Source organism: Piliocolobus tephrosceles, chromosome 4 (genome assembly GCF_002776525.5).
Source record: "Piliocolobus tephrosceles isolate RC106 chromosome 4, ASM277652v3, whole genome shotgun sequence".
NCBI classification, from domain to species: Eukaryota; Metazoa; Chordata; class Mammalia; order Primates; family Cercopithecidae; genus Piliocolobus; species Piliocolobus tephrosceles.
Window position 1 is genome coordinate 158,687,053 of NC_045437.1, and position 23,638 is coordinate 158,710,690.

At 42.2% G+C, this 23,638-nt stretch overlaps 1 protein-coding gene across 18 annotated transcripts in view; it reads right to left on the reverse strand.

Moving 5' to 3' along the window:
* CDC42SE2 (CDC42 small effector 2) overlaps nucleotides 1-21,619 on the reverse strand; it is a 150,194-nt gene extending 128,575 nt beyond the window's left edge. For 8 of the 18 annotated variants that reach the window (XR_002727581.2, XR_002727580.2, XR_002727583.2 and 5 more), the window contains exon 1: nucleotides 9,392-9,563. The gene's annotated coding sequence lies outside the window, so the exon portion shown is untranslated. Of the gene's footprint in view, nucleotides 1-8,828; nucleotides 8,964-9,391; nucleotides 10,058-21,516 lie in introns of those variants that run through there. The other 10 variants (XR_002727587.3, XR_002727595.3, XR_002727588.3 and 7 more) reach the window with 6 other exon arrangements.
* Nucleotides 21,620-23,638: the final 2,019 nt, after the last annotated feature.

Here is a 23,638-nt window from a genome sequence, read left to right on the forward strand (position 1 = left end):
TGCGGATAAAACGCAGACGCCAAAGTACCAGGCAAAAAAAAACTTTTTAAATTTAAAAAAAAAAAAAAAAAAAAAAGGCTGGGCACAGTAGCTCACGCCTATAATCCCAGCACATTGGGAGGCCGAGTTGGGCAGATCACTTGAGGTCAGGAGTTCGAGACCAGCCTAGCTAACATGGTGAAACCCCGTCTCTACTAAAAATACAAAAATAAGCCAGGCGTGATGGCCCACACCTGTAGTCCCAGCTACTTGGGAGGCTGAGGCAGGAGAATCACTTGAACCCAGGAGGCAGAGGTTGCAGTGGGCCAAGATCACGCCATTGCACTCCAGCCTGGGCAAGAAAGCAAGACTCTGTCTCAAAAAAAAAAAAAAAATTACAAAAAATAAAAAAAATATATATATATGTATATAATTCTAGCTAGACAGAATGAGATCGCAGGGGACTAAAACTAAATATATAGAAGAGGTCTAAACATATGTCCCTGAAACACTGTCTCATTTTTCAGAAGTTGGGGCAACGAAAAGGAACCAACAAAAGAAACTGAAAATAGGCAGTAATATGCCAGAAACAAAAGGAAGAAAGATTTCAAACACGATGTTATCAACCACATCAAATGCTCTATTGCATCTACATCCACTGAGATTAGGCTGAGAACTAGGGAATTTACCACCAACAAAGTCACTTAATAGTCTCAAAAAGAGCTGCTATGGTAGAACGAATGAGAAAAAAAGCTGATTGTAGTGGATCCAAACAAGACAGGGAGCACTGATGACAACAAATATTTACCTTTTTGGAGAGGAGTAACTAAAGGAAGATGTGGCATCTGAAAATGTTTTTTTTTTTAAAGATGTGAGATATTTCAGTATATCTATATGCTGATAGGGATAATCCAGTAGAAATGGGGAAATGACACAGCTCATTAGCATGCAGGAGAATGAGATGAATACTGAAGCAGTGCAATGTCCTTAAGAGGAGAAAGGGGCACAAGTGGAGACCATGATGACAGAGTAGTAGGAAAGGCAAAGTATGGGTAAAGATACAAGGAGACATGTAAAAGTTTTCTTCTGATTGCTTTCATTTTTGATATACAGGAAACAAGGTCATGAGCTGAAAATGAAGAGTAAAAAAGGGATGCTAGAGGTTTGACAAGAGGCGTTAAAAGTCATCTGTGGTGATTCAATCAGGAAACGTACTAGGATTATAGAAGGATTAGGCCAGGTGCAGTGCCTCACGGCTTTAATCTCAGCATTTTGGGAGGCTGAGGCAAGCAGATCACTTGGGGTCAGGAGTTAGAGTTCGAGACCAGCCTGTCCAACGTGGTGAAACCCCACCTCCACTAAAAAAACAAAAAAAAAAACCACAAATCAGCCGGGCGTGGTGATGGGCACCTGTAATCCCAGCTACTCGGGAGGCTGAGGCAGGAGAATCACTTGAACCTCGGAGGCAGAAGTTGCAGTGAGCCGACATCGCGCCACTGCACTCCAGCCTGAGTGACACGGTGAGACTCCATCTCAAAAAACAAACAAAACAAAACAAAAACAAAAACAAAAACAAAAATAACCAGCAGCACAAAGGGCCCTCCTTAGGTCAGTGGTCATGAATTTAAAGGGAGAGCTGGGTCAGCTTGGGTGTGTTTTCCTCAAAGCACGCTCAACTTCCCAGGTGTAGGCTAGAACAGATGGAGAACTGGATACGAAGGGTGTGGGGGTGGGGGTTTGGCCAGGTGAATTACAATGGAAGAATGCTGCAAGGGAGCTGAATGTGTATGAAAAGGAGAAATTATAATAGTGGACCACGAATTTAAGGCATGGTAAATACTCAAGTGAGGATGTGGAAGGAGGTGGTCTTGGGACAGCATAGAGGCGGTCGCAGCGATGGATTACAGATAGCAGACATACAGAAGTACTATTGAAGAAACGTTTACAGCCATCCCTTGGTATCCATGGGTGACTGGTTCCAGGAACCCCGCCCCACCCTGGCCCAAATCCCCGGATGCTGAAGTCCCTTACATACATAAAATGGCACGCTATTTGCATATAACCTAGGCACATCCACCCGTATACTTTGAATCATCTCTAGACTATGTATACCTAATCAAATATAAATGCCACGTATAATTGTTATACTGTAGCTTTTTACCTTGTTGTTCTTACCGTTTTTTCTTTTTAAATACTTTTTATCCTTGGCTGGCTAAATCCTCAGATGTGAAATCTGATGATTCAGAGGGTCTATACTGTATATTATGGAAGGAGCTGAAAAGACAGATGCTGAGACCCCAGTGGAATTACTGAAATTGTGTCTATGAAATATCCTCAATAAAGCATAGGCAGTTCTGGTTAAAATGTTACAGAATTATCTTCAAGACTAAAGAAAAATCTCACCCTGGGCAAAATGAACCTTCAAGATAAAGGAAACTGGAAGGCTAAATTGAAGCTGGAGAACTGTATCTCAGGAATTACAGCTGGAGCTTCCTAGACATAGACTCCTCAACCATTTCCAGCACTCCTGAAGAAAGAGTCAGCTTTGCACAACTTGGCCAACTCAGAAGGCAAAAATGCCAGATCACAATCAGATGAGCCACAATAAAATTATACCTTCCCAACTTCCCCCCTGTATCTTTTCTCCACTGAGCTGCATCCTGAAGTGGTAGGAATACCATACAGAAGAAGACCTGGCAAAGTAAAAAGAGAAGCCAACTAACTAGGACTCTTCCTTTCCAAAACAAGCTTCTAGGTTCAAAGCAGTTTTGAGCCAAAGAGAAGTTCTGAAAGGTACAAGGGTTTGAATACTACTATACTATACCTTCTAATGACTAAAATAAGACTGACAAGTGGCCAGAAGACTTTTTGTTACCTAAAAGTGACTTAAAAGGCTATCTGATCACGCTAAAAGCTCATCTAGAAGCAGAGAAAGACACAGTCTACAGGGAGGGTTTTGAAGGCACAGTGAAAGTTGTTTTTTGCTTAAACGTTACCAAGGTCCACCCATTAAACCTTTCAGTTCTACAGATACCCATAAATTCCCACTATATATACGGTGTAAAACATACACAATGTTGAATGTACTCAAAATTCATTTTTGCTTTACTAAACAAAAAGTGAACGTTTTATTAAGTCAAATGAAACAAAAAAAACTTTATATTGTTGTTTCCATTTTTTTATTTTTATTTTTTTTTGAGATGGAGTCTCACTCTTTTGCCCAGACTGGAGTGCAATGGCACTATCTCGGCTCACTGCAAGCTCTGCCTCCCGGGTTTACGCCATTCTCCTGCCTCAGTCTCCCTAATAGCTGGGAACACAGGCGGCCGCCACCACGCCCGGCTAATTTTTTGTATTTTTTAGTAGAGACGAGGTTTCACCATGTTAGTCAGGATGGTCTCGATCTCCTGACCTCTTGATCCACCCGCCTAGGCCTCCCAAAATGCTGGGATTACAGGCATGAGCCACCGAGCCTGGCCAGTTGTTTTTGGTTTTTTTGGGTTTTTTTTGAGATAGTCTCGCTCCGTCGCCCAGGCTGGAGTGCAGTAGCACCATCTCAGCTCACTGCAACCTTCACCTCCTGGGTTCAAGCAATTCTCCTGCCTCAGCCTCCCGAGTGCCTGGGACTACAGGCATAAGTCACTGCGCCCAGCTAACTTTTGTATTTTTAGTAGAGATGGGGTTTCACCATATTGGCCAGGTGGGTCTCAAATTCCCGAACTCAGATGATCCACCTGCCTCAGCCTCCCAAAGTGCTAGGATTACAGGTGTGAGCCACTGCGCTCAGCTTGTTTTGTTTGAGATGGACTCTCGCTCTGTTGCCCAGGCAGGAGTGCAGTGGTGCAATCTCGGCTCACTGCAGCCTCTGCCCGGGTTCCCATGATTCTCCTGCCTCAGTCTCCCAAGTAGCTGGGATTACAGGCATGCTCCACCATGCTCAGCTAATTTTTGTATTTTTAGTAGAGACAAGGTTTCACAGGCCAGGCTGGTCTCAAACTCCTGACCTTAGGTGATCTGCCCACCTCAGCCTCCCAAAGTGCTCTGGGATTACAAGCATGAGCCACCATGCCTGGTCAATAATTTTATGTTTTAGCACAAGATACAAAAATTCGATCATACAGATTTCATATGAAATCACAGCATGAGTTTCTAAGTGGGCAAAGCAAGAAAACAGATACATCAGGGCTCATCATTCAGTTACTTTCGAAGGTACCTAGATTTAATATGATCTTAACCTAATACTTTCTAGGAAAAAGAGGGAGTATGTTTTACCATAATCTATTTGACTAAAATACATTAACAGGTATTTTACAGCGTCAGGATTAAGACAACTTATTACCAAGTCTTTTTGGCATTTCAATTCAGGAACTCCCTTTGGATGGGGGCCCAAAGCAGTCTCAGCTAAATCCTGCACTACTCATTATCTGTTAGTATTATAGAAAGATTCAAGTATACTTAAGCTTTGAACTAAGGTGGCAGGATGCATAAAATTAATAATTTAAAAGCTAAATTCCTGACCTGGCACGGTGGCTCACGCCTGTAATCCCAGCACTCTGGAAGGCCAAGGTGGGCGGATCACGAGGTCAAGAGATCGAGACCATCCTGGCCAAATGGTGAAACCCCATCTCTACTAAAAATACCAAAATTAGCCAGGCATGTTGGCACACACCTGTAGTCCCAGCTACTCGAGAGGCTGAGGGAGGATAGTTGCTTGAACCCAAGAGGCGGAGGTTGCAGTAAGCCGAGATCGCACCACTGCACTCCAGCCTGGCAACAGACTCTGTTTTGTTTTTTTGTTTTTTTTTTTTTTAAAAGCAACCTGGGCGTGGTGGCTCATGCCTCTAATCCCAGCACTTTGGGAGGCTGAGGCAGGTAGATCACCTGCAGCCGGGAGTTCGAGACCAGCTCACCAACATGGAGAAACACCATCTCTACCAAAAATACAAACTTAGCCGGGCATGATGGTGCATGCCTGTAATCCCAGCTACTCAGGAGGCTGAGGTAGGAAAATCATTCGAACCAGGGAGGCAGAGGGTTGCAGTGAGCCAAGATCGTGCCTTTGCACTCCACCCTGGGCAACAAGAGTGAAACTCTATCTCAAAAAATAAAAATAAAAAGTTAAATTCCACATTTTTCCAGGTAGTATGAAAAATATCAGAAAAAAAAATGCCCTCACCTAACTAGCAAGTATTAAGAATAAGCTTGACTGGGCGCGGTGGCTCACGCCTAGCACTTTGGGAGGCTGAGGTGGGTGGATCACCTGAGGTCAAGAGTTCGAGATCAGCCTGACGAACATGGAGAAACCCCGTCTTTACTAAAAATATGAAAATTAGTCAGGCATGGTGGCAGACGCCTGTAATCCCAGCTACTCAGGAGGCTGAGGCAGGAGAATCACTTGAACCCAGGAGACAGAGGTTGTGGTAAGCCGAGATTGCGCCACTGCACTCCAGTCTGAGGGACAGAGCAAGACTGTCTCAAAAAAAAAAAAAAAAAAAGAAAAAAGAAAAAAAAAAAAGTAAGCACGTGCATGTGCTTCTCTCAAGTTCCTCTCAAGAAGGCACAGGAAAACTATAATGTCTCCCTCTGAGACTGACTAAAACATTACTAACATTCAATGTTCAATAAAATTATGTTAAAATACTTCTTTCATGAAAATTGAGAATAAGAACAATGCAGCAGATCAAAACCAATTTGCATTTTTAATTTTGAAAAAACTCTTATGAAACCTTAACAAAATATCCCAGATTCATCTTAAAGCAGATGAGGAATCTAAATAAACGCTTTCATAATTTTAAAAAACACAACTGGAACTTGAAAACATAACAGCAACCCATTTCAGAAAACATTGTGAGAAATTAGTTATGAAGTATTTAAATAAACTTTTTTAAATTAAAACTCTCACTATCTACACAGGCAAATATGAGCACAGCTGCAATATGCCATGTCAGTATCATAATAAATCACTTTATTAATTACATCTGAGGAAAAAGAAATGCTTTCTAAATCACTCTAAAAAGTCTTACAAAAAAATGAACTACCTTCTCCCCAACAGACACATACACTCTGATGAAGAAAACATCAACATTTCAAATATTCCAGCAATTATAACACAAGATAATCGTGAAATTTATTTAGCCTCAAAACATTACGAACTACTCCGAGGAAGGAACAATACTTTGAAAACACTAGTATTTTTAAGGTACAAAAAAAAAAAATTATGGGCGGGGTGGTGGCTCACTCCTGTAATCCCAGCACTTTGGGAGGCCTAGGCAGGCAGATCATGAGGTCAATTGATCGAGACTATCATGGCCAACATGGTGAAACCCCATCTCTACTAAAACTACAAAAATTAGCCAGGCGTAGTGGCGCACACCTGTAGTCCCAGCTACTTGAGAGGCTGAGACAGGAGAATTGCCTGAACCACGGAGGGGGAGGTTGCAGTGAGCTGAGATCGCGCCACTGCACTCCAGCCTGGCAACAGGGTGAGACTCCGCCTTAAATAAATAAATAAATAAATAAATAAATAAATAAAGTGCTGATTTCTTGGAAAAATATATTTTAACGCAGCTGCTGATTGTCAAGAATTCTGATAATGTGCTTATCCAGAAAAAAAAAAAAAAGCCAAACACTTTTCACTTAACACATCACACCTTACTTACTTGTTCTTTATCATCACTATCACCATTTACAATTAGGTATGTCATCAACACCAGACTATCAGTGGTACACTGTCAGGTAACTCTTCCTCCGAGAAATATACATTTAAAGAAAAAGTATTACAATTCTCTATCATTCAATTTTAAGGATTATTTTCCTTATTATTTCTAGAAACAACAATAAAAAGCTAACACAGCACATTTTGGGAGGCTGAGGCGGGCAGATCACTTGAGACAGGAGTTCGAGACCAGCCTGGACAACAGAGAGAAACCCTGTCTCTACTGAAAATACAAAAAATAGGGCGTGGTGGCGCATGTCTGTAATCCTAGCTACATGGGAGGCTGAGGCAGGAGAACAGCTGGAGCCCTAAAGGCGGAGGTTGCAGTAAGCCGAGATCGCACCGCTGCACTCTAGCCTGGGTGACCCAGCCAGACTTTATCTCAAAAAAAAAAAAAAAAAAACAGCTAATAGCCCGTAAGTCCAAAATCTGAAAGTTCTATTTGAATGTAAACATTATCTTTAACAATGTAATAAGTATTATAAGCATTAACAGTCAAAAGAGCCCACTTAAATACAAAAGCTATCTATAAAAAAATTAACATCTACATTATTTCATAATGATCAAGACTGGATCACATTAGTCTGGATTCCTGAAATAAATACATTATTACTGCTTTTTACACATATATAGATTAAAATAGGCAATGCAACCTTATGTTCAGAATAAATGCAAAACTACAAATCTCATCCTTTTTAATTAGTAGTTTTACCACAGTTGAAATACTAAAAGTCCACATATGGAATCACAAATTACTGCTAATAATCCTTCCCTTTTCAGCACTATCAAGTTTATAAATTGCATTTATTTGTAAATGGTGAACACAAAGACAAAATAAAATTCCTGAAATGAAGCTTTATTTTAAAATATTTCTTACAGAAAAGGAATCCACTGTTTATCTTTGGGGGTTTTTTAAAATAGAAAATGTTATTACAAAGATTATTTACAGAAAACAGGACCAGAAGTACATTACCCTTCAATAAATACACTGTACCAAAGTCTCCTAATAGGGATGAGGGAGAGAATTAAAACACTAGTTTATTAAATGTCTTCCTCTTCGTTTTAAAATGTAGATAGATTCTATTAAACTGACAATATAAAAGCTTAACCCAATAATTTTAGCTGTACAAAGTTACTTATTAACCTTTAAAGGCTGTTATGAATTTACACTTCCTGCAGTTCACCTGCCATCTTTCCCAACTTAAATAGCCACTAGGGGTTTAAGACAGTCACCACTTGCGACATCAATAATAGGGAAAGAACTTGACATTCAAGTTTAAGAAAAGGATAATTGTGGATTTTGCTTGTGCCCAGAAACAGTGTGCAACACAGTTCTCAGCCCATAAACAGGTGCTTCGTGAATATCTGTTGAGTAAATGGTGACATTTTATTATATTACTGCAACATTAGATCCCCCCCCCAAATTTAGAGTTCTCCCTTGCTCAAAAAGCAGCAAGACCATACCACAGTCCCTTCTCAAAAACACATAAACTTCTTTATTCATAATGAAATAGAAAGCTGGTTGTCAAAATACAGTCCCACTCCCTCTTTATCTTCTCCATTATTTTTAAAGGTTAGAAATAAGGCCTGTTTTTAAGAAACAGAAAATGTAAACCAACCTCTCTCAAACCAAAAGAGAAAATCCACACATGATATATATTTTCTGTATTCATAGCACTGAGAGTAAGAACTGACTCACAACAGTATGTTATGTGGGATAAAAACTAAAAACAAACGTATATCAAAAATACATGTTGTTTGCCGACATTATTTCCTTAATCATAATCAAGAGGATATGTGCCTGAATTTTACTAGATGTGAGATAAGCTTTGTCTGATATTTCAAGATTCATTCATTCAACAAATACTTTACTGAGCACATACTATAAGCCAGGTCCTTCAACGAAACATTTAAATTTTGTAAACTGTACATCACCCCTCAAAATTCCCCTAAAAAAGCTTATAATTAAAGTAATTGCAAGCTAAAGAGAAATCCCCAGTGTTGTTTCTTACACAGAGTGAAGTCAGCGGATCGGGGTTTTTTTCAGCTGTGAATGCGGCATCAAGGAGCCGCTACCTACCACACCCGTTGCCTAAAATCGCAACTTAAAGCAGCAAGCACTGGGTAAAACAACCTGTAAGAGTAGCTGAGCTCCCGCGACGAGGTGGCCAAGGGCTTTCACGCCCGGGGCCCGGGGCGAACCGCGGCAGGACCCGCGGACCGAACGCGTCCGGCGCCTCCGGCGAAGAGTCGGGGCTCCGCAGCCAGGTGTCTTTGCTCCCCGAAACCCTCACCTAGAGATCCCGGGCCCTCCCCGCCCGCCCCTCGCACCACCCTCCCGACTTCCAGACCTGAAAAGTTGGGGGGAGGGGGTCTGCCTTTCCGTTTTACATCAGGCAGTCAGTTGGCTGCCTCAGCCGTCCGCCTGCCGTGAATTATGAAATGAGCGTGTAACCATTCCTCAGAGGGAACAGAAAAAAAACCTAAGGCAGGGTCCTAGGGCATGAGGACCTCGCCCAAACCTGAAATGGAGACGCAAGCTCAGCCCACAGCCCGCAGCGCGCTGCTGGCAGGGCCGGGCCGCGCTCACCCTAGAGCCCTCAGGGACGAGGGTTCGGGGCTTCGGGACCCCGCCCAAGGGGCCGAGAGGGCGAGGCGTGGGGGCCGACGCGCGACTGGGGCTGGCACTACACTCACCGTCGCCTTTGTCTCTGCCGCCCGCTCCGGCCACAGCCCCTCTCAGCGCCGGCTCCCCGGCTCCTGCCGCCCCCACGCCTGCAGCTGCGCTCCCCGGCGCGCTCGCAGCTTCCTTGCTCCCCCTCCCCGCCCAGGCTCGCGCGCGGGTTGGGCGGAGCGAGAGGCGGCGCGCGCCCCTAGAGGGGCTGGAGGGGCGGGCGCCGTTGCGCAGCTGCAGCGGCCGCAATGTTGGCCCCACCCCCGGTTGGGCCCCGCCCCCGCCGTACCTCCGGGATGGGAGGGTCGGCCGGCAGGCGGCGGGACCTCAGGGATTCGAGCCGCGGGGGTTAGGAATTGGCCTCTGTAACTAACGGACGCCTGAGATCCGGGGCTGCAGCACTCGCGGGAAAGGACGCTCCGAAAGATGGCGACCAAACCTGGACGGGAGCTTGCGGGAGCCCTTTCCCACCCCAGCCCGGGCCGCGGACAGCCTTGCGGAGGAGCGACGTCTGCGCACGTTGTGGGGCGGTGGACGCGCCCAGGCGAGGGTGGGTGGGTGCTGAGCGGTTGTGGGACGAGGGGTCTCTCGGTGGCAGTTGAGATCCCATCCTCTGACCACTGCTTTTTCATGTAAAAGTCAGAATTGTTCAATCCATCATTAACTGGGTTAAAGCCGAGATCATCCACCTGGCATTTGAAATGCGTGAAAATTACACATGTACTGGACTTCTGTGATTCCTTTGGGTGCGTATTTTACATATCTCAAAAATCAGAAACATGAGTGCCCTATCTAGCAGCCAGCAGTCCACCAAAATACCTACAAAACTTTATCGTGAGGTCAAAAGGATAGAGAGAGTGTAATGCCACTGAAGTAAGCTCTCAAACCTGTACTCTTTGAATATATACGTAATGTATGGTCTTCCCCATTCTAGGTTGATGGCGAGGATTTCTAGTTGCTCAGGTCAAAAACTTTGTATCATCCATAACTCCTCTCATACTCTCATTTTCACTTTCAATCTGTGAAGAAAGTCTTGTTGGTTGTACCTTCAAAATAGAACAGACTGGGCAACATAGCGACACCCTGTCTCTACATACACACAAAAAAATAGCCTGGTGTAGTGGCGTATGCCTATAGTCCCAAGTACTCTGGAGGCTGAGGCCAAGAGTTAGGTTACAGTGAGCCATCATCAGGTCACTGCACTCCAGCTTGGGCTGGACGGAGTGACACCTGTTTCCAAAAGAAAAAAAAAATTCTCAATCTTTCCTGCCTTGCTATTTTTCCTTTCTTCCCATGACACTTCCCACCTTGTAACAATCTTTGTCATTCACAGTCAGCCCTCCGTATCCATGGGTTCTGCGTTCCTGGATTCAACCAACCACAGATGGAAAATATTTGGGGAAAAAAATACGACAATTTAAAAATACAAAAAAACCCAATACAATATAACAGCTATTTACATAGTACTTACATTGTATTATAAGTAATCTGGAGATAAAGTATACAGGAGGATATATGTGGGTTGTGTGCAAATACCATATCATTTTATATTATAGACCTGAGAGGATTTTGATATTGGATGGGGTCCTAGAACCAGTCCCCCTCGGATACTGAGGTATGACTGTATTTATTTGATATGTTTAGCTTTTAGTGTCTGCCTTCTCTAGTAGAAGCTGGGATTTTTGTCTGTTTTGTTCAACTGATGTATCCCAAGTGCCTAGAATAAATGAAAAATTTTAAAATTCCCTGAGATTAAAAAAACTAAAGCAACAAAAAATGACCAATTTTTTTAATTTTAAATTTTCTCTTGGTTTCTGTTTCAGTTAACCATAAGATCTTTATCTACATCATACCATAAGCATTTTGATTTTACAGCTACTCTGAGTACAGTGATAACCATTTACTTGACATTTAATGCAGTTTTTTGACCAATGATACACTACAATCCTATTTCATTGAATGAGAATAACATGATAGAGTATAGGGAGGTTACATAAAGACTATTAATTCTAAAAATTTCCTAGAACAAAAAAAAAAACAGAAAATTCCTGAACTTGATATATGTGCTTATAAGCCTCCCTTTGAATTACAAATGTAGTAACCTTTTGTGAATGCCTTCCTCAGCCATGAAAAATAGCAAATTTTCTATCATTTACCTATAAAGGGTAGTATTCATTATGTAAACATTTATTTTCAGATTTTTCATATTTTGTAACAGAACATTACATGATTGAATAGCACGATATAATTTCAGTTGCTATAGCTATTCATACACCCTTCTCATCAGTTAAAAAAAAAAAAAGTCAAGTACACAATGCCATTCAGTTGAATTGACACTTTTTTGGGGGGAGGGGGGAAGGGTCTCACTCTGTCACCCAGGCTGGAGTGCAGTGGCCTAATCTGTGTGATCTCAGCTCTCTGCGATCTCTGTCTTCTGGGCTCAAGTGATCCTCCCACCTTAGCCTCCCAAGGAGCTGGGACTACAAACGCACACTACCACACCTCGCTAATTTTTGTATTTTTGGTAGACAGGGTCTCACTATGTTGCCCAGGTTGGTCTGAAACTCCCAGGTTCACACAGTCCGCCCTCCTCGCCTCACAAAGTGCTGGGATTACAGGCGTGAGCCACGGCGTCTGGCCTGGATGATACTTTTTGTAGAGTATGTGTGCATAATTATTTGCTCAATGTTATATTCATAGCAGTCTCTTTATACATTTAATTTATCCTTTATGATTTAAAACAATTTAAAGCTACAGATTACATAACAATTTGATTTTTTTATAAAATTAAATAGACTTTTGTTTATAAAAACATTGACAATGTGTTTCATCGATGTTAATCTGTAGTTTGTAATTACAATAATACCAAATAAAATTTTTCTTTTTTTTCTTTTTTCTTTTTTTTTTTTATTATACTTTAAGTTCTAGGGTACATGTGCATAACGTGCAGGTTTGTTACATATGTATACTTGTGCCATGTTGGTGTGCTGCACCCATCAACTCGTCAGCACCCATCAATTTGTCACTTATATCAGGTATAACTCCCAATGTAATCCCTCCCCCCACCCCCCCCCATGATAGGCCCCGATGTGTGATGATCCCCTTCCCGATTCTGAGTTTGCGTCCTTTGTAGGGACATGGATGCAGCTGGAAACAGAAAATCTTTTTTTTTTTTTGAGACAGAGTCTTCCTCTGTCGCCCAGGCTGGAGTGCAGTGGCGCGATCTGGGCTCACTGCAAGCTCCGCCTCCCGGGTTCACACCATTCTCCTGCCTCAGCCTCCCGAGTAGCTGGGACTACAGGCGCCCGAAACCATGCCCGGCTAAATTTTTTGTGTTTTTAGTAGAGGCAGGGTTTCACTGTGTTGGCTAGGATCCTGACCTCGTGTTCCGCCCTCCTCGGCCTCCAAAGTGCTGGGATTACAGGCGTGAGCCACCGCGCCTGCCATAAAATTTTTCTAGAGTCATTATGATGCATCTGCACACTGTCCTTAAAATTGTTACTGAGTAAAATCTTATTCCAAAAGAAAGACAAGGGTAAAAAATAGACACTGTTCATAATTTACTCACATAATACACAGTGAAAATACTGATAAAAGTAAATGCAACTATTATAGTCCAGAAGAAACTGTTTTGCATTCCTATTAGTCCATAACAAGTGGAAACATTACACCAAAGACAACAGGAAGGAACACATTGTTCTAACCAACTGCTAAATAGCCTTGAGCTCATATAACAGCCACATTGGCCTGATTCTGCAATCTTTTACTTAAATAAGTTTTCCTTAAAATTTTTAAAGCAAATCGATTTTCCCTAAAAGTATACTATTAATTTTTGGTTGTTTTGTTTTGTTTTTGAGATGGAGTCTTGCTCTTGTTTTCCAGGCTAGAGTACAATAGCACAATCTTGGCTCACTGCAACCTTCACCTCCCAGGTTCAAATGATTCTCCTGCCTCAGCTTCCCGAGTAGCTGGGATTACAGGCACCTGCCACCGCGCTCGGCTAATATTTGTATTTTTAGTTGACACAGGGTTTCGCCATGTTGGCCAGGCTGGTCTTGAACTCCTGACCTCAGGTGATCCGCCTGCCTCGGCCTCCCAGAGTACTGGGGTTACAGGTGTGAGCCACTGCACCTGGCCTGTTAATTTTTTCTTCTTCTTCTTCTTCTTCTTCTTCTTCTTCTTCTTCTTCTTCTTCTTCTTCTTCTTCTTCTTCTTTCTTCTTCTTCCTCTTCTTCCTCTTCTTCTTTCTTCCTCTTCTTCCTCTTCTTCTTCTTCTTCTTCTTTTTTTTTTTGAGACAGTCTTGCTCTGTCCCTCAGACTGGAGTGCAGTGGCGCAATCTCGGCTTACCACAACCTCTGTCTCCTGGGTTCAAGTGATTTTCCTGCCTCAGCCTCCTGAGTAGCTGGGATTACAGGCACCCACTATCACGCCTGGCTAATTTTTGTATTTTTAGTGGAGACAGGGTTTCACCATATCGGCCAGGCTGGTCTTGAACTCCCGACCTCAGGTGATCCGCCTGCCTCGGCCTCCCAAAGTACTGGGGTTACAGGCGTGAGCCACTGCACCTGGCCTGTTAATTTTTTTTTATTCTTCTTCTTCTTCTTTTTTTTTTTTTTTTTTTTTGAGACAGAGTCTCACTCTGTCGCACAGGCTGGATTGCAGTAGTGCAATCTTGGCTCACTGCAACCTCCCTGTCCTGGGTTCAAGTGATTCTCCTGCCTCAGCCTCCTGAGTAGCTGGGATTACAGGCACCCACTATCACGCCTGGCTAATTTTTGTATTTTTAGTGGAGACAGGGTTTCACCATATCGGCCAGGCTGGTCTTGAACTCCCGACCTCAGGTGATCCGTCCACCCTGGCCTCCCAAAGTGCTGGGATTACAGGCATGAGCCACCATGTCCGGCCACTATTAATGTTTTTTAAATCTGCTTTCCAAAATTTGATAGCAGTTCTTTCTAACATTAAGGAGACATGGTGTATGGAGTCAGAGTCTGGAGTTCAAATCCAAATTCTGCTGCGTCATTAGTTAGGTGACACTGAACAAAGTTCTTTCTAAACCTATCTTTTCTTCTAGTTTAATGAGACCAATAGTATTACTGTGAGGTCTGTTTTGAGAAATATATAAGAGAACTCAAGTAAAATTGTTAGCCCAAGGCCTGGCACAAGCTGTGCTGGTAAAAGCTAGCTATTATCATTACAGAAGCATATAATTAAGCTCATTGTTCTACATTTGTAATATTGAGAAAATGGCTCATAAAAGGCCCCAAATGGGATGGTATGAGTTCTACATTAATATAGTATAATGTTTAAGTAAATGAACATTTTTAAAGGAGCACTAACTTTTCTTCTACCACCACAACGTGCCAGACACAATTCCAGGCAACAAAAGAAGCTAAGAGAAATAAGGCCCAAACTTAACACAGCTTTACAGTTGAATGACAAGAGACATACATTTAATAGATAACTACATTCAAAGTAGTATAACCATATTTCCTGATTTATCAGGAATCTCTTGTCCTGGCTTAATAGTTATTTGTGTCTTCTTTCATTCTCAGTTGTGTCTAGGTCTGCTGATAAATTAGATGATCATTCCTAACTAGACGTATATACCAATTGCTTGGGATACAAGAGAAGAAACCACCAGTTCTGTGTAAAGCTATAGAGACTGAAATTGCTCCTTTATAGGAACATCTGAATGGGTCAAGTGAATCACAAGAAAGAGGAAAGGCAGAAGGAAGATTTAATTATTATTATTCTTAGTCAGAACTACAAAGCTTTCTATACTTGTGCTGTGAACATTAACTAATAGCAAACTTAGTAAATCCACTTGACCAATGTTATATAAATTAGTTTTGGAATTTAGTATTTTTTTCCTAAAGATATAACAGGCATACTCCAAGAAACAAATTATTCAACATGTATTTGTTTATGTATACAACATACAGTATATCTATTGAGTGTATGTTAGGTATACATAGTCTGTTTTTAGTGTGATAGAAGATACCAAAAAAAAAATAAGGCACAGGCAAGCATCATAAAAATCTAATGGCAAACCTCAGATATCTTAGCTAATTAGTCAATAAGGTAATGAGACATATGGCACATGAATTGTGATTTGGGAAGATCGAGAAAAATCAGGAATTGTGCAATGTGTTGAGAAAGGAGAAAATAACCAACTGTCAGAAGAACCATAGACAGTGGTCCTTTCTGTGACTGAAGCAGCCAAAGATAGGAAGGAAAGCTAAGTCAAATTTTGCTTTACACTCTTACCTGTGGCTGACCCTTGCTGCTCATCAAACCACAAATATTCATTGAATGCCTGCTGTTTGCCAGGTAGCATACCGAGTGCTGTGGAAAAGTTCAGTATAAAGCATGGTCTTTGTCTTTAATGAAATGTCACACATCAACATTTGAATAAATAGACACAGTAGCTTTATGAATGTGGTTGAGGGGATCACTGAGGGTCTGAATTAGTTAGAAAAGTTTTTTTCAAAGGGAAAGGAATTCGAGGTGGGTCTCTGTGAAGAAGGTAGTCAGATCAGTGTTTCCCAAACTGTGTATTGCACACCTCTGGTGGTGTGGGAGATGATTTTAGGTGATACACTTCACTGGGGTTCGGGAGTGGAAGGATGGAGAGAGGTAGATTAGGGTACGTGCAGCTTGTCTAGCTTCAACACATAGCCTGTGATCCAATTGCATTGCAGCCCCTCAGCCCCCCCCCAAAAAAAGTTAGGAATTGTAACAAAATGCCTCTGGGGACAACCAGAGAAGAGGAAGGGAGCCTTTTGAGGTCACTCTGCTAAGTCAAGTTACAGACTAAGTAAGAACTCCTTTGTCTTTTTTTTAAACAGCTAACATCTATATATGGCAAGTAATACCAGTTTTACATATATGGTAGCAATACAAGTTTCCTTTACGTGTTCGTTAAAGTTAAAAATATGAGTCAGCTAAAAGAGACCTAACAAGTAAACAATAAAGGCGATAAAGCTTGTGGTAGATTTCACACAGAAAAAAAACAATAAAGAGAAAGGGGATGTGGCACTAATTTAGAAAGCACAAAGCTTAGTGAGCAAAAGTTCAGAAATTGGCATCTTAAAGGTGTGTTCTTCTTCCCAGGGAGAGCAAGAACCACAATGGATCTTGAGTTGAGTATTGGCAGGCTGGCATACAAGAGTGCGGAAAGATGAAGTGCAAAAGGCAGGTAACAAGAGGGAGTGGAGTCTGCTGGCAATTAAGACTCAGCAACAGGACTGCAGAGGAGAGGATATGTCTCCCTGTATCTTGAGGAAGCCCATTAGCCCAGAAGAACCAGCAGAACTAGCACCAGTGTGTGTTAGGAAGCCACTCAGCAAGCACCAGGGGGTCTCCCACCTCTGTGGTTCACCAGGAATACAGGAAGAGGAGAAATGGAGTATCTTGTTAGATACTCTCAAAGCACCTGGAGATTTGGTGCCCTTAAATTTAACAGGTGGGGCCGGGCGCAGTGGCTCACCCCTGTAATCCTAGAACACTGGGAGACCAAGGCAAGTGGATTGCCTGAGCTCAGGAGTTTGAGACCAGCCTGGGCAACATGGTGAAACCTCATCTCTACTAAAATACAAAAAATTAGCCAGGCATGGTGGCGCACACCTGTAGTCCTGGCTACTTGGGAAGCTGAGGCAGGAGAATCACTTGAACCTGGGAGGCAAAGGTTGCAGTGAGTTGAGATTGTGCCACTGCACTCCAGCCTGGGTGACAGAGCGAGACTGTCTCAAAAAAAAAAATTACCAAGTGGAACAGAAATCTTGCCACTTCCTCCTAGCGCAAAGATACACATTGCTTTCATAAAGAAAGTTCATGATGAGTCCAGGCACAGTGGCTCATACCGCTAATCCTAGCACTTTGGGAGGCCGAGGCAGGCAGATCACTTGAGGTCAGGAGTTTGAGACCAGCATGGCCAACATGGTGAAAACCCGTCTCTACTAAAATAATAATAATTTTTTTAAAAAAATGAAAGTTCATGGTGAGTAAAAATTGGAAGTAAAGTTGGAAGATGGCAAACCAGGATTCTTCACACCCATCTACATGCCTCTCCCAGAAGGTGTTACTGCCTCATAGTGATTCAGCTCTTGCTTTTGACCCCACCACTAGCTGGTCTGGGTAGTTGGGAGTATTCTGATGGCTTTGTTCCCTGCCACTGTCACTGTGGTGGCATACATGCCCTACCTAATCCCCAGGACTGTGATGGGCAGATTGTAAAAATGCACCACCCCTTTTCCCCAATACTCTGGGTCCTAATCTCCAGAACCTATGAATAGGATAAGATAGCATTCCTATGATTATATTAGGTTGTGTGTCATAGTTGACCTTAATGGAAGGAGATTATCTGAGTGGGCCTGGTCTAATTACATGAGCCTTTGAAAGTGAAGAGTTTTCTCTGGCTGGTGGCAGATAGAGAAGTCAGAAGGATTCAAAGCATGAAAAGAACATGATGCTTTGTTGCTGACTTGAAGATGGGGTGGGGCCATATGGCAAAAAATGCAAGTAGCCTCTAGGAGCAGAAAGTGGCCCTTGGCCGACAACTAGTAAGGAAACAGGACCTCAGTCCTATACCCTCAAGGAACTAATTCTACCAAAAACAGAAAGAGCTTGGGAGCAGATTTTCCCCCAGGCCTCCAGATGAGAACTCAGACTTGCAAACACCTTGATTTCAGCCTGATACTGTGAGCAGAGAACCTGGCCATGCTGTGCTGAACTTCTGACCTACAGAGAGTATGAACTAATAAACAGATGTTGTTTCAGCCCACTAAGTTTGTATTAATTTGTCACACAGCAATAGAAAACACAGCCACTCTGACAGACCCAACTCTTCTCTAGACTAGCTCTGAGGTGACCCTCCAGCTTCAAGAGTGTATCTGAGTTTCCACTCCATTGTCAAGCCATAAAGACAAAGGCATCAATTCTCAGGCACTAGTAAACAAGCCTGGGTTTTTGTTTATGATTATACAGGGGAGGGAAACCATGGGAAAAGAATGGAATTCCTGATAATTTGGCAAATGGGGACTTATTGTGTTATTTTCACTTGGGCAAAAAAGCAAATGTGACATTATTTTGGAGTAACAAGCTGGTAGTCCTCTCATTTGTGGGTGGTAATAGAATTTCTGGTAGCATATGGTGCCAGTCTCTGAAGACGAAAGACAGAGGAAAGACAAAATCGCTTAATAAAAAGGGAATGGTCTCTAGTGTCAGGTGGATATGGATTTGTTTTGCAGACTATCTGATCTTGGGCTTGTAGGCAATTTTCTTAACATCTTTGAGTCCCAGTCTACTCATCATAAAATATAATAATGCCTATATAATTACCTAATAAGATGTGGCAATAATTAAATTTAATAATTCATATAAAATCTCAATGCCTGCAGCACAGTAGACTATCAATAAATTGCCTCTATTATTACAGTGGAATTTTTTTCGCAACTTCCTTGCAATCTTTTTTTTCTTTTTCTGAGACGGAGTCTTGCGCTGTCACCCAGGCTGGAGTGTGGTGGCATGACCTCAGCTCACTGCAGCCTCCGCCTCCTGGGTTCAAGCAATTCTCCTGCCTCAGCCTCCTGAGTAAGCTGGGATTACAGGCACACGCCACCATGCCCTGCTAATTTTTGTATTCTTAGTAGAGACAGGGTCTTAGCATGTTGTCTAGGCTGCTCTTGAATTCTTAGCCTCGTGAACCCGCCTTGGCCTCCCAAAGTACTGGGATTACGGGCATGAGCCACTGCGCCCGGCTCTCTTGCAATCTTTTAATAGTAAAAGTAACTAAATTATGGCATACAATAGACCAATGCTATTCTACAGAAATATAATTCAAGGCACATATGTAATTTTAAATTTTCAAGTAGCTACATGAAAAAAATGTAAAGGTAATTTTAAATAATATAATTTATTTAAAATTATTGTCATTTCAACATGCAATTAATCTAATATGTATTAATGATATATTTTACATTTTTAAAAGTAAGACTTCAAATTCAGAATTTTTTATACTTATAGCACATCTCAATTCAGAATAGCCATGTTTCAGGTGCTCAATAGGAATGTGTAGCTAGTGACTATGGTACCCGACAGCTTAGTACTAGACTTTAAATAAGTATTTCAGCAAATCCTCCTTTACTCTTTGTTAATTATAAAATAAACACAAATAAATGATCAGTGATAATTATAGATATATGAGCACACACATACACGTATTTCCCACTCTGGCACATAGCAAACTTGCAGGATTTTTTTTTCAACCATCAGTTCTTAGTTATAATGAGTCACACTTCAATCAGAGGATCAGGGTATAAGTGGTACACAGATTTCTAATTTCATTTCCAAAACATACCACAAATCGAAGCTACATAGTTAAAGTAATACTTGGCAACCATGATAACTAGGTTAAAACAAAATCTATCTTGCACTGTAGAAAGCATGTTGGCTTCATTGCTTTTTAAAGTAACTTCAGTAGATGATTATATATTCATGTCATTTGCTTTTCCTTTAAAAACATTGGACTAGACTTTTGGTTCTACATAAGCTTGTTTTTTCTTTCTAAGTTAACCTACTCATTATGCAAGAATGAAGACTAAAGCAAATCAGAAATGGTGGGTAATAGGAGCAATGCACAGCAGTCACCTAAAGACTTATTATTTCTTTTCTTTTTCTTTCTTTCTTTTTCTCTTTTTTTTTTTTTTTTTTTGAGATGGAGTCTCACTCTGTTGCCTAGGCTGGAGTACAGTGGCGCCATCTCAGCTCACTGCAACCTCTGCCTCCTGGGATCATGCAATTCTCCTGCCTCAGCCTCCCGAGTGGCTGGGATTACAGGCACCGGTCACCAGGGCCAGCTAATTTTTTTATTTTTAGTAGAGATAGAGTTTCGCCATGTTGGCCAGGCTGGTCTCAAACTCCTGACCTCAAGTGATCCACCCGCCTCGGGCTCCCAAAGTGCTGGGATTACAGGAGTGAGCCACTGTGCCCAGCCAACACTTATTATTTCTGTACACATGTGAAAAAGAATCTGTAAAATCTGTGGTGTGTCCTGGGGCCTGTCGAGGTGGTGTGGGGCTGGGGAAAGGATAGCATTAGGAGAAATACCTAATGTAAATGACAAGTTGATGGATGCAGCAAACCAACGTGGCACATGTAAACCTATGTAACAAACCTGCACGTTGTGCACATGTACCCTAGAACTTAAAGTATAATAAAACTTTTAAAAAAAGAAAAAAACATCTGTGGTGTGTCCACTGGATAGAAAGCCCTGTGGAATCTTCAGAGATGATTCAGACAGTGGTCTGTCTCCTAAAGTGGACTCGGAAAATATAGGACACATCCAAACATGCATAATGCAAGATAGAACACTGAAAGTGACTATGAGAGATTTCCAAAAAAACATAATGCAAGTATTTGTCAAAAGACAATCCTTCATAATGAGGATGAGAGGTTTCCTAGAAAATATCCTTTGTAAGAAGTTCTTTTTTTTTTTTTATTTTTAGACAGAGTTTCGCTCTTTGCCCAGGCTGGAGTGAAATGGTGCAATCTCAGCTCACTACAACCTCCACCTCCTGGGTTCAAGCGATTCTCCTGCCTCAGCCTCCTGAGTAGCTGGGATTACAGGCATGTGCAAGCACACCCAGCTAATTTTTGTATTTTTAATAGAAATGGGGTTTCACCAAGTTGGTTAGGCTGGTCTCAAACTCCTGACCTCAGGTGATCCACCCGCCTCGGCCTCCCAAAGGGCTGGGATTACAGGCATCAGCCACTGTGCCAGGCCTGTAAGAAGTTCTAAAGAATGGTCTTTAAGGGAGAGTTAATAGGATCAATTCAATGCACAGATTTTTGCTGACTACCTATTGTGTGGCTATGGTAGGTCGTAGGGAGTTCGTGATAGAAATCTCTGTCCTTAAGCTGTTGGGATGGTGATGAAGAATGGTGGAAGACAATCCAGCAATTCAGCACTGTTACGTATTCCAACAGCTCTTTTCACCTCATACTACCTCTGACATCCCTTCGCTGCTGAGGTATTCCCAAGCTCATCTCCCATACACCCAAACAGCTTTATGCTGCTTCTCTTTTTTTAACCCTCTATTTAGGATATGGCTTTCAATCTTGACCTTGCTTTCATACCAGCCTTACCATGAGATGAGTGCTTCATTCTCTGACAGAGGTCCTGCAGTCACATGCAGACTCTGCCCATCCCCTGCTCTGGCTCTATCTCTAGGCAGGAAGCTGCTGAATCAAGAAACTGTCACCACAGCTTCCGGCTCCAGCATTACCCTTGTGCGAAGAGGAAGTTGGGCAGTTGAGAAATATTATCATAGAGATAGATCTAGTGGAGGACATTTGACTTAACCTGTGGGGGTCCAGAAAGGATTCCTAAAAGAGCAGATGCTTGAGAGGAATTACCCAAGAATGAAGGGAAAGGTGAAATTCTCTGTGTGTAGAAGAACAACATGTATAAAATCAGGAAGATATGAGAGTTTGATGCCTTTAGGGAACTACAGAATGAGTTCAGGGCTAGAGGAAGGGTGCATGTGGGCCCAGGTGATGCTGGACCTGCAGAAAGAGGCACTAGATCATGATAAGGAGTTTTGTTGTTGTTGTTGTTGTTGTTTTTGAGACGAAGTCTCGCTCTGTCACCCAGGCTGGAGTGCAGTGGTGCCATCTCAGCTCACTGCAACCTCCACCTCCCTGATTCAAGCAATTCCCCTGCCTCAGCCTCCTGAGTAGCTGGGATTATAGGCGCACGCCACTACGCCCGGCTAATTTTTTTTTTTTTTTTTTTTTGAGACGGAGTCTCGCTCTGTGGCCCAGGCTGGAGTGCAGTGGCCCAGATCTCAGCTCACTGCAAGCTCCGCCTCCCGGGTTTACACCATTCTCCTGCCTCAGCCTCCGGAATAGCTGGGACTACAGGCGCCTGCCACCTCGCCCGGCTAGTTTTTTGTATTTTTTTAGTAGAGACGGGGTTTTACCGTGTTAGCCAGGATGGTCTCGATCTCCTGACCTCGTGATCCACCCGTCTCGGCCTCCCAAAGTGCTGGGATTACAGGCTTGAGCCACCGTGCCCGGCCGGCTAATTTTTTTTGTATTTTTAGTAGAGACGGGGGTTTCACCATGTTGGCCAGCCTGGTCTCGAACTCCTGACCTCAGGCAATCCACTCACCTAGGCCTCCCAAAGTGCTGGGATTAGAGACGTGAGCCACAGCAACTGGCTGATAAGGAGTTTGACCTTTTTTTGAATATGATAATGAGTCAGGCAGGAGGACAAAATGTACTAATGATGTTGCTTTAAGAGTAAAGTTCAAATATATGAACATATGCTTAATATATCATACAAAACCTTTGAACTTTAAAATAGTCTTGCTTTAATTACTTTAATTAATTATCCTCGATCAGCTGCTTGTAACCTTCATTCATAAAAGATAGTATGTGAGATCTTGAAATGAAATTATAGTACTTACGTGATTCTTTCCTTCCTTCCCTCCTTTCCTCCTTCTCTCCCTCCCTCCCTCCCTCCCTCCCTCCCTTCCTTCCTTCCTTCCTCTCATTCTCTCTCTCTTTGTTTTTTACTTCTTACTTTTTTTGAGACAGGGTCTTGCTCTGTTGCCCAGGCTGTAGTGTAGTGGCACAATCATGGCTCACTTCAGCCTTGACCTCCTAGGCTCAAGTGATCCTCCTTCCAACTCAGCCTCCCAAGTAGCTAGGACCAGAGGCATGTGCCACCATGCTCAGTTAATTTTTATTTTTTTGTAGAGACAAGGTCTCACTATGCATCTAGGCTGGTCTTGAATTCCTGGGCTCAAGTGATCCACCCTCCTCAGAATTCCAAAATGCTGGAATTACAGGCACAAGCTACCACACCCAGCCCCTGGTTTATTTTTTATTAATTGGAACAGTTTTATATTACCTGGAGTTATCTCCTTAGAAGAGTAATTGCACACATATGGGATTCAACCTGGGCAATGTTATTTCTATGTAGTAGTCTGCTATTCATGTACTGTCTCCCAGACAATTTTTTTTTCTTTTTTTAGTTTTGCTTTCTCTCACAATATAAAATTGCATATTCTATCCTACTAAAGAGCATGTTAAATGCAAAGATAAAAATGTAAGAACTTGTTAGAAGAGGCTGATGGCTTAAAAGAGAAAGGAAATTAACTTACTTGATGTTAACATTTTGGCTGTTTGACAAGCTGATGGAAATTTTCTAAATGGGGAAAAGATGAAAGTTTTCTTGAAAATGATTACCTTTAGTAAGAAG